This window comes from Salvia splendens, chromosome 3 (genome assembly GCF_004379255.2).
Source record: "Salvia splendens isolate huo1 chromosome 3, SspV2, whole genome shotgun sequence".
Taxonomy (NCBI): domain Eukaryota; kingdom Viridiplantae; phylum Streptophyta; class Magnoliopsida; order Lamiales; family Lamiaceae; genus Salvia; species Salvia splendens.
In genome coordinates this window covers 4,734,648-4,751,117 of record NC_056034.1, presented here as the reverse complement: position 1 = coordinate 4,751,117, position 16,470 = coordinate 4,734,648, and the positions used below count along the sequence as shown (strand labels likewise).

The following is a 16,470-nucleotide window of genomic DNA, read 5'->3' as shown; positions in this document are numbered from 1 at the left end:
CCTTCAAAACTTCTAGGATCAATTTATTGCGATGTAACACTAGTGGTGATTCGGGTACACCTTTTGCTGCATGAAATATTGCTAAAAAATTTAGTTATAAGGTTATGCCAATTGATTAAGCATTTTGTAGGTGAGAGTGGATGCAAAAATGTTAGATGCATTTTTCTTGGGTAAGGTTATTGGCGAAATGCTTTATGAACGAATAGACCTTATTAGTTATTTCTAAAAAATTTAAACTAGTAATAAGTTATTGTCCTATCGCCTCATATCTACAGGCTACAATCCTACATGACATTGCCATGGTTTTAATTCTTACGTTTCTAAATTTTTCGTTTATGCTTTAATTATTATTAATCATTTTTCGAAAAATTCAATAACTATCCAAAAAATCTGCTCGTACTCAATTAGCATCCATAAACTATTCAAATTTACTCGGTTAGTTTTCACATTATTATTCACGAGTTATTTCTGGATTATACGAATAATTTCTGATTGATTTGTTTTTTAGATAAGATAATTTCAGATTTTTATAGTAATTTCGAAGCGAAATTTCGAATCATGTTATTGTCATAAAATGTGCTGAAAGGGATGAAAGAATAATACAGAGCACAACTATCCAATTCTTGAATATATTTGCTCGAATAATTTTTACGAATTGGATCGAGCTCCACGTAGGCTTGTCTAGAAAGCATTATCACATACTAGTACTTAAATTATATTTTTATACGTATCGTGAGTATTAATTTCAGTTAAGCTAATACTACCGTTTAATTATAGAATAAAAAATTTATTCGATTACAAATTAATATTTGCATTAAAATCTATAGTTAGAAATTAAAGCTTGTGTGTGGACTTGATCAAGCTCTTGAAATCCAAATTAATGAGTTGGATAATTGAGAATGAGCTTGAGGTGTCCAGAACAAACGAATTACGCTTTGAGCTTGATAAAGCTTGACTATGCTAAAAATTTAAGTAATTGAAATTATATTTTGAGACATCAATACCACCACTAAAGGGGGAACGAATCTCAATTTTTGGTGTGGCAGGAAATGGGATGGGATTTACAACCAGAAATTTAAAAACAAGAAAATGAAACTTGCTATGATCCATTATATTTATTCATTCTCCCTCCGAGTATATTTCAATTGTTCTCCCAAAATTGTCCAGATACCTTAAATTTCAACGCCAAATTATACAAATTGAGTTGAATCAAGATTGATTTTGCCATCTAATATTAAACTGAATGTGCAACAAATTTTGATTGAAATTGGTTTCTATGAATTTGGATCAAATTCGGGTTTGACTGCTAATAACATGAATATAATGAGTGCCCATTTTCTGAATTCTGATTAGTGATTACAAAGGCTGCACTGGCCAAACCAATCCAATTTATAAATACAGGAAATACTTCTCCCAACCAATTTCCTATAAAAAAACTAGAAGGATATATTTTAATTATCAGTAATTACTTGTTTATCTGGAATAGTTAATGTATTTTTATGATACCATATCTATTAATGCCTGTAGCTAGTCTACTACCATATTCTATTGATATTGTGAATCAAAGAAACGGTGATTATGAAATGATAAGGTGATAATAGGGAGTAGCTTTTTTGTACACATCAACTTTAGTTTTTTTTTTGGATGCTGTCAGTGAGAAGACAAAAGCAATGTTTAAAGCCATTCAAATTACTATCCAGGCAAAACAACAAAAGTTTTGCCACCCACCACTTTATACACCATTAATTCTCCTAAATCTTTCAATATGATTATTTAATTAGCACGATAATATGCATTATGCCTATATCTTATGTGTATAAGAGAGAGGCACACTCCCGTGGATCATCAAGCATCCACACAAATTAAATCTTAATTACAACTAATTATATATATACAAAATATTATAATTAAAATTATTAAGTCCTGCAATACCTATACAAAAAACTAGTATCAAATTCTCAGCACAAAAGATATGTAAATTATAAGGTTTTCCCTCCTATATCCATTGCTAAAAACCCTAAACCAGAAATCCCAATAAAAATCCTCTGAATCAACCCACAAAGGTACCAAACGCACAAACACACGCAAGAACTATTTTTCTCAATCAGCCTGTAAATTTAGCATTTCACAGTTTTGGACCATAACTAACATGTGATGAAAAGTTGAATCAAAAGGCTTGATGAATATAATTAGTTTATTACTGTTACTATTACAAAATGCAGCTGCGGCAGCTTTAGAGAGGTGGAGATAATTGATGCCACTTCAAACATACAGTAATACAGAAGATTGGAATAATAGTACTATTACACAAAAAAATTCTCAAATCCAACAAATACTACAGCAATTCAAACACCACCATCACAACATTAATTTAGCTGAGACATGAACAAATAATAGTAGTATATATAATCTGAGTATATATGTCTCTCTAGCTATACAATTCTAAGGAAACCTTTAAAACAAAAGTTTACACACAATAATTAAAAAAGGTGTAACAAAACTCCTCAGTGAGCACACATAGTAGTATTGATAACGAGACTTTTATATATAACTATGTAATGACTCGAGCGATTACGAAAATAAAACAAATCATCATCCTCATCATCTTCTTGTTGTTGTTCATATCCATAGCAATTACCTGTTTTGAATAGGGTTTGGGCCACTTGGAACTTCATGATCGCCTGCTTCAAACTCGCTTCGTTTCGATTTCCGACCTTCCCTCTTTTTGGGCCGAAAACCATTTGATTTTGTAGCAGATGCGGAAAGGGTCGTGTGAGAGGGAAGAGTACTTGTAGTTGAAGCCATGCTTGATGATGATGATGAGGGATTGGCGGCCGAGTTCACAAGCGCAGCGAGGATGAAGATGAAGACCATAAACACCACGGCAAGGTGGTGGGATTTTCTGGATGTTTCAAGAATTGATGATGGTGAAGAAGAAGAAGAAGAAGAAGAATTGATTTCCAATCCTTTTGCCATGCAAGATTTTGGAAAACCTACACCCCCCAATAGATGGTGAGAAATCAATATCCATTAACCAGACAAATGGTTATGGTTTGAGGAAATGAAGGCAGCCAAGCCAAAGAAAATAAACAAGGAAGTGAGAGGGGAAGGAGAAGATTTTATTGAGGCTAATTAAAGTGGTGTATGGAAAGAGAGGGTTTGAAATTCCTTACACATTTGGTGAGAGAAGGGAGAAGGAAAGGAAATACTATAGCTTAGGATGGAAGTTTAGGAGAACAATATATGGGGTGTGAATATTTATCAAATAAAGGCTGCAAAATTCGGACATTGACTTTGGTGCCCTACTTTTTAGGATTTGTATGCCTTCATTTCAAGTTTTACCAATTGATTTTCTTGGCCAGATATTAATTCTTTAACGGCTACATTAATTTCTTGTCAAATTAAAACTCCAACCACAACTTATAAGTTGTAGCAATATTCAGATTTCCAACTTTTATTGCCAAAAAAATGAATATCAGAAATTTACAAATTACTTGATATATGCTGAGTGTATTATTTCACAACTTTTGTGCGCCAAAGTAATTCCATTTTAATCGAAGTGACAACAAGAATATTTTTGTCATTGTAATTGATGATATTGTTCTCTTTGTTGTGCTAAAGAATATATCTTTGGCGTTTTAACTTGCCGATGAGGCCTAATTAATCAAGTGTCAAAGTTGAGACACCACCACGAGAGTCTTCTTAGTAAAAGATATTGGGTATGCATATGGTATAATGTATTTCTCACATTATATATAGTAACACCTACCTGAATGTAGCGACGATATATATAGTTCTTTAATTGATATTAGTATATATTAATTTGGCGTACTACCTTATTAAATTTTTAAAAAAAAAATCAACCCTATACTTGAAATTTCCAACATCTCATTTCTTCTTACTCCTCTTTTGTGATACTTGCTTTTTGGACACCAAGTTACGTACACATTTAGAATATATGGAAATAAAGCAGACATACTGATAAGATTTTCCTGGATTTGTTTTATACTCCATATAGTACTATAAAAGAAGAATTAGGTGCATCAAACATAAAAATCACTCCTTTGATTGTGCTTCTTTGTTTACTCTTCTTTTTTTCTTTTTTAAGAAGATAACTTCCTCTTTGTTGGTTTATTTGGAGATAATAAAAACTGATGATAAATGCGTTGACTCTCTCCTTGGGCTTTTTACATGTTTGGAGAATTGCCATTTTGTTCTTAATTTGCTTTTGCCTTGAACATTCTCTGTATCATCTAAAATATTTTATTCCAATTCTGCAAGTGCCTCAGTAATTTGACTGAGGGCTGTGCGTAAACATATTTTATACTACGTCTTTACAAGATGCTTAAAGTATATATAACTATAAGACATAATGTCTCAAATTATGAATTGCTATTTGAACTATTAACCAATAAAGTAGACAGAAATTAAGAGCCGTGAATGAGGTCAAATTGAAATGATAATGGCATGCATGTGTAACAAATTTAGTAGAGTTACTTTTATAAATTGAAAAAAAAAAAAGATAAGTTCATGATTTATTTTATCTCTTTAATTTAATTTAGTTTTAGAAAACAGTATTTGATTTTCGAATGAAAGGAGAAGTGTGCAAATGCTGTTGAAAAGGTGGAAGAGAGTAAAATAACCGAAATCGAAAGTGGAGAAAAGAAAAGGGAGAGAGAGTAAAATGCATGGTACGTATTCTCTCAATCACCTTATCAAATGCAAATAAGGGCCCCACAATTCCTTTTAATTAATTTATTTTTTTCTTTATGTTATATTTTTCAAATGAATATAGTATACTGCATTAAACCAAAAATTAAATGTATACTTAGTCTAAATTATCCATAATGAACACAAAACTGGGTTTTGTTTAATAAATTTATCGTTATTCAACATCTCTTTACATATTCATTATTCTTTAATTAGACACAAAGGAAGCTTAACAGAATCATATAGTACCATATAAAAACACTTGCTTCTTATCTTTTCAGAATCCAAATCCTTTCAATAGAATAAAATTGGACATTTATGATTCACACGAGCACACGCAATAATTAATTAGTGAACGAAGAGAAACGGTCAAAAACTAATAAGGAAAAATTGGGCCTGCGAAAGAAAAGGATTCACCAACTCTCTTGTGCATATTCTTCCAATTTTAGACAGGTAATTACTCATTTCTAAAGTCAGTGGAGAAGATCTCATTACATTATCATTAAGAACATCATGGATTTTGGTCCCCAAAAAAATTAGGAAATGATTTTCAACTTTTTGAGACAAGACACCATAAGAAATAGATAAACAATTCAGTGCTCGTTGATATATCTATCATGATGTTAACTAATGGTTTTACTCGTATTAGGTGCATTAATTTTAAAACTATTATGCCAAAATTTGTGAACAAAATTTGATGTAAGCAATACTCAATTATGCAAAACCTACAATAGTGTCACTATTAATTCTTTTCCATGTAGTAGTTGTGCAATATTATTTGATGATTTCGAAAAGAAATTATTTGTGATACGCGCATGATTATCATAAGAAGAACTAATACTGTATAAAATCTATACATAAAGAAGCAAAAGTTCACTATTTTTAAGAAGATAAATTAATTTATGATAATAATCCCTATTTGGGCTTTGTTCATTTCCTTCTAATTGCTACAAAACGTTAATCATATACTCCATGTCACACACACAACCTTGTGGCATCATCAACAATCCCATCAATAAATATTTAAATAAACTTACCTCAAAAAATTTCCCAAACCAAAACCACGTCTCATTTTCTTAATCAACGTGAATAGTAAGTTGTCCCAAATTTTTGTAATTGCTCCTTTCACTAAAGTAATAAAGCATTTTTACCAAAACCTTTTTCCACTTCAACCCAATATCTGGTTGGATTAATTAACTCCGGTCAAGGTTTACTCTTCAATTATGTATATGGAATTTCAATAGTCCTTCATAGGACTTAGGAATAGGGGTGGTTATTCGGTCGGTTAACCGACCCCAAAATTTCATAAAAAAACTAACCGGATCCGACCCGATCTCAAGTTCGGTTACTTAATTAACCGACTCAGTTAGAACCGGTCGATTATCGATTGTAACCGAACTAACCGAATTGAAATGAAAATTGTTTATGGTTTTTAACTTTTTCATCTATTTTATTATTATTATTACCATCATTATATTTCTATTTACAAGTAATATATAAATTGTTTAGGCACTTTAAAAGACTTAACTTTAAATGATCTAAAATATAAAAACTTTTTTCCAATAACAAGTGAAGGGTTATCCTAATTTTAAAATAGTAGTAATGCTTAACCACTTTATTGAATTTGAGAGATCTTATTTATAAATTACTAATATTTAGAAACTTTATAAGCTCTGAGATATTATAAGTATAACTGATAGTAAAACAAATTAAAATAAACTTTTTTGACATTACAATATGAGACTTTGACAAAATTTGGAAGTAAATTACAATTTCTTCTATTATTAATATAAATATAGTTAAAATTAAAATTGTTTATGGTTTTAACTTTGAACTTTTCATCTACTTTTATTTTTATTTTTATTTTTACTATTATTATTATTATTATTATAATACTCCTATTTACAAGTAATGCATAAATTGTTTAGGCACTTTAAAAGACTTAAAATTTACATGATCTATAATTTAAAAACTTTTCTCCAATAATAAGTGAAGGGTTATTCTTTTTTTAAAATAGTAATGCTTAAGCACTTTATTGACTTTGAGATATAAATTTATAAGTATAATTATAATATAATTGATAGTGACACAAATTAAAATGGACTTTTTTGACATTGCAATACGAGACATTGACAAAATTTAGATATAAATTACAATTTCTTCCATTATGACAAAGTCCGAAACTAATTATAATTTCTTCTAGTGTTAAATAAACATATAATTGAAATTAAAATTGAATTTAATTCGGTTATCAGTTATAACTAACGGTTATCGGTTATTACCGATAACCGACTTGGAGCAAAACGTAAAACCGGCACCGAACCGATAATCGTAAATTTCGGTTATCGGTTATTACCGATAACCGACCGGTTTCTGTTCGGTTCTCGGTTAACCGAATAATCGAAAACCGCTTATCCACCCCTACTTAGGAGTATTAATTATTAGTAGTACCTCTTGATAAATAAGATATTGACCTCTAACAATTTGTTTCAAATTGACACTCTATTGCATATCTATTTAAGCAAATTACTACCTCTTGAATCGGAAAATAAAGATTAAGTAGGCAGTAGGCTGTTTAGAGTAAACCACTAATATAACAATTATAGTATTATATTGACACATTGTCTTGATAATGACTATTGATCTACCCTATATTATGCCACTTTTATTTCTCCTTGATTAATCTTTCGATTCAAGATATCCCATCACTTTCTGATCGGCTGATTTGCTTCTTAATGAGACAAAGCAATGCCAGATAATCGATGCTTAATAAGATGATAAATCATTTATATTTGTTATTGAATAGTGGGCCAAATTCATTTTTGCCTGGTCATTTATGGAACTTAAGATTTCAAAATCTTTAAAAAGTCTATGGATGGAAAAATTATTGTGTTAGACAGTTAGAGCTCTCTTGATCTAAATGCAAATCTTTGGTGCAATTGCCTAACTAAATCTAGAAGAAATTATATATTTTTTTAAAAAAAGAAGCAAAGAAAGAACAAATGACATCACACATTTTCCCTTTTGTAAATCAATGACTTACAAAAAAGAACGTTTCCAATTATTTTATAGTGTAAGAATTTACTTTTTCTTCATTTTACCCCAAACGTCTATGGAATAATTAAGATTCAACAAGTCTATTGATGGAAAAATCATTGTATTAGAGTCTTTTGGGGACCCAACTTTTGCTCTCTAGAAAAGATGATCTTGACTACCTTCAAATCTTACAGCTATTTCTTAACTTAATTATTTGAAGAAAAAAAAATGCATCAGCATGATCACAATCCTAGCATACCCCTAGACCATCTCGCACTTGGTGCTCTCTCTTAGGAATCAACGGCTTCCAAAAAGAATGTGTCCAATAATCTAGTGTTGTACGTGATAAAGTTCATAAATTTAAAAATTTACCTACTGTCAAATTCTGCATGTGTGTGATTTATATATATGTATGACGGTATGAGTTAAATTACATAATCAAATGTATTTTGAAGTCTTGAGTTTCTAGCTATCAAAATATCTCTCAAAGGTTTACTAATTAATCACTTTGTATGTGTTCTCCCAAAAGAGGACTCAATGATTATTCGGTCACAGAAACTAGAAGTAAAAATTTTGGTGGATAAGAATCCCGTAAAAACTTCTTTCGAGCAATGGACCAAACTAAGTCATTTTGCAAGAACACACCTGATACTACATGCCGATGCTCACGATGACCAATACCTGTGATTTAATTTAACAGATAAAATGCTTTTAAGCAGAGGTTATATGTATACAATTGTAGAAGTGGATAGTCGTCCACTGATTTTTTGAATTGTTGTATAATCTGCATATTTTATTGTCCCTCTTTCTACTTTGTAAATGGGAAAGGAGCTTAATAGATTGGGTACCGAAAGAGTGAGGTCTCAGTTTATAGAGATGAGCGAAAACAAAGCATTGATTATTGAAAATGAAGAAGTTTCTTTAGAAAGATTTTCATGTCGTGTAAAGATTGGTGGGTTACTTTTGGCTTTTAGAAAGAATTATTACTCCATTAGCTATTGCGTGTCGTTTTCCCATGTCCCCCACCATTGCTTTCACTTCCACAATTTCAAAAAAAACTTACTAGGAGTATACTAACATTTCTTATTTCCCCTTGCTCACTAGAACTACAAGACACGGGCATAAAACCAGGTTTAATCACACAATAATTCGAAACCAAAATTCATAAATCATATTTTCAATAATATCACAATTCACAACGTACAAAGCGATGAGGAATCCAAGGCCAATATATGTAATTATAACATCCTTGCAACATTTTTCTGAGAACACACACGAAGTAACAACCCCAAACCTATTGATCGGAGGAAGGAGTCTCTTACTATTTGAGCTGTGTGTCGTCATTAGTACAAGGCTAAGATCATACGAACTGCAAAATGTAAATCACACTTTGGGTGGACTATAAGGCGAAAACCATACGTCCATTTTATATATATATATATATATATATAGGGATGTATTGATAGAGTGATCAGAGCTGGGCAACAAGAATGGAATATTGGGCCCTAAAGAAAAGTGATTCCAATAAGGCATGCAAGCAAAGATACATTACTTTGACTGTAAAGTTGTTTTCAAGGTGGTGATAAAATATTGCAGGATAATGAGAATTTGAGTTATGGTACTGCTATTTGCTCATGCATTAATATATATATATATATATATAGTCAAAGTAATGTATCTTTCTTTAGGGCCCAATATTCCATTCTTGTTGCCCAGCTCTGATCACTCTATCACTACTCCCCACACTAGCTAGGTTCCAATCACAGATTTCTAACAGAAACCTGTCAATGGACGAAAAAGGATCGTGTTATCCTAACAATTTTTTCCAGTTATTATAAAGTTCAAACTCAGCTAACTGTAAGAAGTCCAAAACCTTGCCTTAAAGACAGCAATCCCTTGACCGTCTATCCCATGTATAGATATGCTAAGCCTCTTAGTAAAGTACTCCTACATTGGTTCTCTTATTAAAAGAATCTTCTAAGGTCTTCAGAAGTGAAGGAATGTTCCATAGTAGATATGGTCAATTTATCACGATTTATCACTAAAAAGAGCCTTCAAAATAATTCATGATTCATTATCTTAATAATCAAAATAACAAGGGAATTTTGAACAGATAACCTGGCACATTTATACCTTACTTCAGTAGTAAGGAGTTCCTAATACCAGAGTAGATTAGCCCCAGTGACCTTCCTATCAAGCTGACAAGGAAGAATGATATAGCATCACTGACTTTTGCAACAACTATTTTGACAATTGGCATGTTGATGTCGGTCAGTTCAAGGAAGAGACTAAAGTAGTACCTCCTGCAACAGAAATACAGTTAGAAGATTGATTCTCATAGCTGCATCAAAGGAAGAAGGAAGATGCAAAAATATGGATCCATTCAACATATTATAGAAACTTTTTAAGATTACAATCAAGAAAAATGAACAAGAGCTACAAATCATCAGCAAACTATTCTTCCAACATTACAAAGCATTTTCCCCAAAATACTCCACATGTTTTTAGTTTTCTTCACTATAACAATAGAGCACATGATGATACAGATGATTGAGGTACATCTAAGACTGACTAAAAAAAGATAGATATCCTCTTTCTTCACTAGGGCCACAAGTCAATGTTAATTGGAAGCATTTCCATTAAATAAGATCAGTTTATAATCACATTTACACAAATATCCTGGTATATATTTGTAAGCCATATTTCAGCTTCTGGAATTGAAAATTTATCTTCGCATTTATTCTGGAATGAGCATAAAAAATGAGTGCATGTATCAATATTAAACAACCCCGGAAGGAAGAAAACCATGAATTTATTAACGAAGTCACGCGGATAGTACATGGTAACAAAGTAGAACGTACCACCCAACCAAGGCCCTCAACTCCTTGGTCCTTTTAACAGTTAAAGAGATGCCATTGATGGTTACATAACATAGTGATGATGATATGGGGCCTGATCTCACAAAACTAATCTTCTTCTACCAACCAAACTTTTCAGTTTCATTGCCTCTGGACTCAATAAGTTGGCTTTCAAGGATACAAAGGTCAAATCGGTCCTCATACATAGATGCAACTGCAGCCATGTTTTGATGCAACCATTGGTGCAATGCCACCTGTCAACAACCGGAAGTCATTTCCTGTCATAATCTGTAAAAGAAGCTACAAACAGAAGCAAAATCGTATTTTAGTAGTTTTATAAATTCACCACTTGCTAAACCATATCCTAGCCATCAGCCCTGTGGAGTAAGAACACCAGTCTCATCCTAAACTTACATTAGCTAATAGACCTAATCTTTCTTGTCATGTGTCGCCCACTATGTTAGAGAGAGCTGCAAAACTATCCAGAATTTGACAGTGACCCTCTCTGATCCTTGTCTAGCTAATGAAGGATAAGCAGTTTGGTTAATTAACTTTGTGCTAGTCAGTTAATCTGGTTGGGTTGGAACTTGGAAGATTTTTCATTCTTTTATAGTTCATCAGAGGTCATCTTATATCTGCACTTACTATCTACTTGAGGACTGACCATTTATTCACAAGGCTAAGACAGGAATTAGTAACAGGTCCCCCTAGTCTGGAAAGTAACTATAGCAGATTTGTTGGACATGACTTTGTTATTAATGGGGTTCATCCCGGTTTCATTTATTGAATTAATTTTTGGGATAACCTTTACAAGCGTTATCTGGTTAACAGATTTCATTTTACACCTTGTGAGTTCTAACTTGCTCAGGTCCTAACTCTATCAGAATTGTATTTGTATTATTACTATTATCTAAAATGAAGTACATTGTATCCTCCAAAATGAAGTGCAATATGCAAAGTTTTTTACTATATGCATATGTTACTGCATCAAAAGAAAAACATACATATTATGCTTCATCGAACTCACTTTGCTTGAATCAGAAATCATGGCTATGAATTAAACACATCCAAATATATGTACGTAGAGAGAATTGTGGTAATACAGACTCATCCTGCTTCCAGAGAAAAAATGAGTTCATAGTAGCATGTATATAAACCTAAAGGATGGAAATTACAAATGGAAAATAAAAATAAACATGAGTTCATAGAACAATACCTCATTACGTAATCTCTGAAGTGCTCTGGTGGAGAGGGTACAGAAGCTGAAACCAAGATTGTTCATTTCATTGGATAAGCTACTATCCACAGATATAAGCTCCAAGTACATGCTTGCAATGCCATCTGCTAACGTGATAAGCAAATCCTCTAATATAGCTACTACGTGCTCAATGAACAAGGTAGAATTATAGTAGCCACCTTTCCTGTCAATGCATAGGTATAGGTACATTCAGGGTATTGCTGGAGTATGGTCATATTGGACATTCTTATACAGTGTTCAAGAAGTATTTGACATCACTTCAAATCATCATAAATGTCCTAGCTATTAGACATGGTTGCATGGTTCACTATACAAAAAGCCGAGCACATTAACACAATCAATTTTCTAACACATGAAAAGTAAACTAAAAGTCTAACGATGTGCTGGTATGATGGAATGGAAAGGGGGAAGGAAAGGAACCATGTTGAAGAAGAAATGGATATTCCTAATCTAGAAGGAATGGTGATTCTAAGAATAAGAGGTAGGAATAACCTATCTATTCTCTCATTCGTTTCATCATACCAAGCACCACCTAAATTTACCGGAAAATAAAAGGTGCTAAGTAAAGAAAGTGAGACAATACAAGAAGGATATGAAGAAACCAGCTCTAAAAGATTCGAAACTCATAAAACCTTTTCAGATTTGAAAATTAGTCGATTGGCTTGATTCCCACCACAAATATAGTATTTTTTAATCCAAAGAAAGGAGTCAATTTCAAAAGTTATACTCCCTCCGTCCCAAGGTAGTTGAGTCGTATCCATTTTTTGTTTGTCCCAAGTTTGTTGAGTGATTTCCTTTTATGGTAAAAACTTTATTCCCTCTCTTACTTCACACTCTCTTCATCTCTTTTACTTTATTCTCTCTCTTACTTTCCTCTCTCCACTTTAACCTTTAACAAATCAATTTCTTAAATCCGTGCCTAAAAGAAATGTCTCAACTACCTTGTGACGGAGGGAGTACTAGTATTATTTTAAAACACGGATCTTAAAACAAAAATCACAAATTTGTGCTTGTTTTGTTGTCCGTGTGTGTGTGTGCCTTGAAGGTTTCAATACAATGTACTAATTCCTTCCCAAAAGTGAAAATATGAGTTGGTAAAAAAAAAGCAAAAGAGCCCCAAAATCCCCCAAAAACACAAATTTATGTTACTTTTACCTGGAAGAACCAAATTTAAGGGCATATATCAACTCTGCATATAGATCCTCCTTGCCTGACTTTCTGATATTTAGAACTATGCTGTCATATCCATTCAGCTTACTTTTGGCCAAATAAAGAAGGTCCTGAGGAAATTAAAGAAATTATAGTAATGGATTACTTTCTTTCATGTCATTTACATCATTTGTAGGGGAAACATCACATAAAGATACCTTGTCAGGTTTTCTGGAGATGAGGCGAATCTCCTCTTCAAGCCATGCCATGCATAGAGGGCTGCATCAGTTTTGAATAGTTTCAGTAAAGACAGCCAAGAACTCGTTTCTAGACTTTGCAGCAGAATTCGCAGAAATATTTGTCACCTGAAAGCAATGGCGGAGGCAGAAAATTGTTATAGTAGGGGCTATATATTCTAACTTTTGGATGAAATAATAAGTTTCCTATATTTTGTTGTTTCGGTAGGGGCTTATGCACATCATTTTACACAAAATACTAACAAAATTATAATGTAATACAACTAAAATAATAAAAAAATTAGTTTGGGAAGGGCTTAAGCCCCTCCCTAGTGACATGTGTGTCCGCCAATGCCTGAAAGATGCAATGTCAATCCTTAACTGGTGGAGGAAAAACAACATAGTAGTGGCATGGAAAGGAAAGAAAACTATGTAGTTTGGCATTCACAAGGACAGCCACTTGCTCCATAGCTGTCCGGATAGTGGGAGGATAAAAATCTAAAAGATCCCTTTCCACACTTCCACTCCCTACCTTCAACCATGACTTCAAAAGAAAAGATAGTAATAAAACAATTGCCCTTATAACAGTATGATGAAAGTAGTAATAGTGTAATACAAATAAAAAGAAACAATACACAAAATGCTTGCCTCTTTTTTGAGGAGCTGAAACGATCTCCAGAGAAGTCTAATTCTAGGACCTTCAGAAACAGCATATAAGCTTGATGGCTGTGTTGCAGGGTTTTGTTCAAGTTTCCCTATGTTTTCACTAGGATTAACCACATTATTAAGAGCAGATAATGAATCCATTTGCTTGTTTCTCACAACATCCCAGGCAAACTGCAACCAAACCTCATCATTTGTCACTGAACTGCAATTAAATAAAACAGTATCTCAAAATAGAACTTTAATTTCAATGAATAATGGTGCTTCTATCATCTTATACTCAGATACTCATCAAGCTATGATGAGATTTCATCCACTAACCTTCCTTACCTACCCGAGGAGGAAGAGTTTTCGGTGACCATATCAAAAGGTGGCACACTTGTTTGAGTATGAAATGGGGATTTCTCCCAAGGAACTACTCCAGACATATAAGTACGGGTAATAGTAGCTAAAAGGAGGACTAGATCAATGAACGGAACCCATTCTGAAGTAGCAGCAGCTGCAGCATCAACATTGGCTAGGGCATTCAAGCAATAGCACATTGTAGTCTTCCTTATTGGACTTCCATTCAGGATTTTTCCTTGAGGTGCAATGATCTTGCGGGCTTTCCAAGAAGACAATCCACTAACTATTTTCCCTCCATTATAGAAGCCCCTGTAGTGGAGATGCAGAGGCAAAACTGAGCAGTTCATGTAAGGAGCAGTGGCATGCTTAAAGGAGCTTAAGATTTTAATAGACAACCAAAATTTTTAATTATATGCACTTTTGGTATACAGACAGAAACTTGCACACACAATGTTACAACTAGGATTGAAGCAAGGAGCTCAAGTTTATGGATTTTTGTAAACCTATTCATTGTTGGAAAACACAGATGCACAACTTGCATGCAATACATCATTACTATTATTACAAAAGGTCAAGCATAAAATATGACTTGTAGAAAAGAACACATATACCGGCCAAGGTGAAACCAAAACAGGTGATGGATTCAATCAGCATAATAAGAAACGCCGAATATAAATATTTTATTTTAGAAATTATGAATCTCGTATAAGAAGTCAAGTGTATAAAGTTGCAGGGTTACCAATGGGTAGATTCAGCTATTTTGCTGAAGGATAGGAAAGACTGAGGGAATATATAAAGCATCAAGATCTATCATGAAGCATATAACACGACAGACAGAATAATTTTTATTAATAGTAATAATAAATTACCAATCTAATATTATATGCATCCAAGCCCATAATTCATTGTATGCAGTCTCATTATTCTTCCTTCTCTTTATTCTTCTTTTCTTTTGGTTTTGTTGTCTTTCAGTTTCTCGGTTCTCTGTTCTAATGCTTCTCGTTAGTCATTATATATTGGAGAGAAACTACATGGTATTTTCCTAAAAGTAAAGCTGGCATCTCAGCTATAGTTTATAGTTTCAAGCCAATTCAATGAGGTTGACGACCATTGACCATTCCAACTCGCTAACAAGATGTTGAATACTATTATATAAGAAAATCAAGCTATAGGTAAGAAGATCAAACCTTTTGGCAGGGAGAGAAGGATTTTTTGGCAGACAAGACCACTCTTCTAAGAGAGTACCATGAACTTGCAGCTTCACATGGGGCAGAATGGCTGCATATTCTGCCATTTGCAAGGTACAATACGAGTGATCAGCGCGTCCGTTTTGTAGACACCATAGAAAAAGGCTTGATTTCCTAGAGGTTTCAGATTAGCACCTAAAAGAAAAACCAACGTTCTGATATTACTCCTTATTTAATAACCATAAAAATTGCTATACACATGAAACACTGATTCTTGCTTAAGTGATGGGTAGCTGAGCAATTAACTTACAACAAGATACCCTGTTTTCTAGGTTTACATGCGATAAAAGAAATAGTAACTTACTGTTCACTTTCACGGTCAGTCAGAGTTAAAACCTAATGATAATCTTGGCAATCAGAGAGCTGAACAGAAAAAAGAATCATATAATTCACAAGAACGACAAGGGGTTTCAAGTGTTTCAACATTCTTCTATGACACTTTTACAAAATAATCAGTGCTGACTAATACACACCAAACAAATCGAGCATTGTGCGAATATAAGACTAATAACCCCCCAACCCAACTTCAGAATCGGTAAACTGCAACCAGCCACCCACGACACCGCACCTGCCACAGCACTCCTAGCCACTGCAACTGATCCAACGAAAAGGAGCCACAGCGCAGCTGAAAACTTCCACTAATGCTCAGGCCTCAGAAAAATATGTAAAATCACAGTAGAAGAGCAAATCAGCTCTACATTTGTTCATTGAAATCTAAACCCCAAATGGCGCTAGTTCATTCAAATGATAAAATAATTCGAAATTACACTGGTTTTCAACTTCCATGAAATTTGGATAGGCCAGTACTAATACTTTTATTTTCTACAGAAAGTAAAATGCATATAACAATTCAATAAAACTTTACCCAAAACAAAAATTATGATTCGTCAAGAACTGTGCTAAATAGTGAATAGGATGAGGAGAGATGAGGATTTTGAAGGATAAAAACAAAGAAATGTGACAAGATA

General features: G+C 33.1%; 1 pseudogene; it reads right to left on the bottom strand.

Moving 5' to 3' along the window:
- Window positions 1-9,761: 9,761 nt before the first annotated feature.
- LOC121794485 lies at window positions 9,762-16,470 on the bottom strand (annotated as a pseudogene).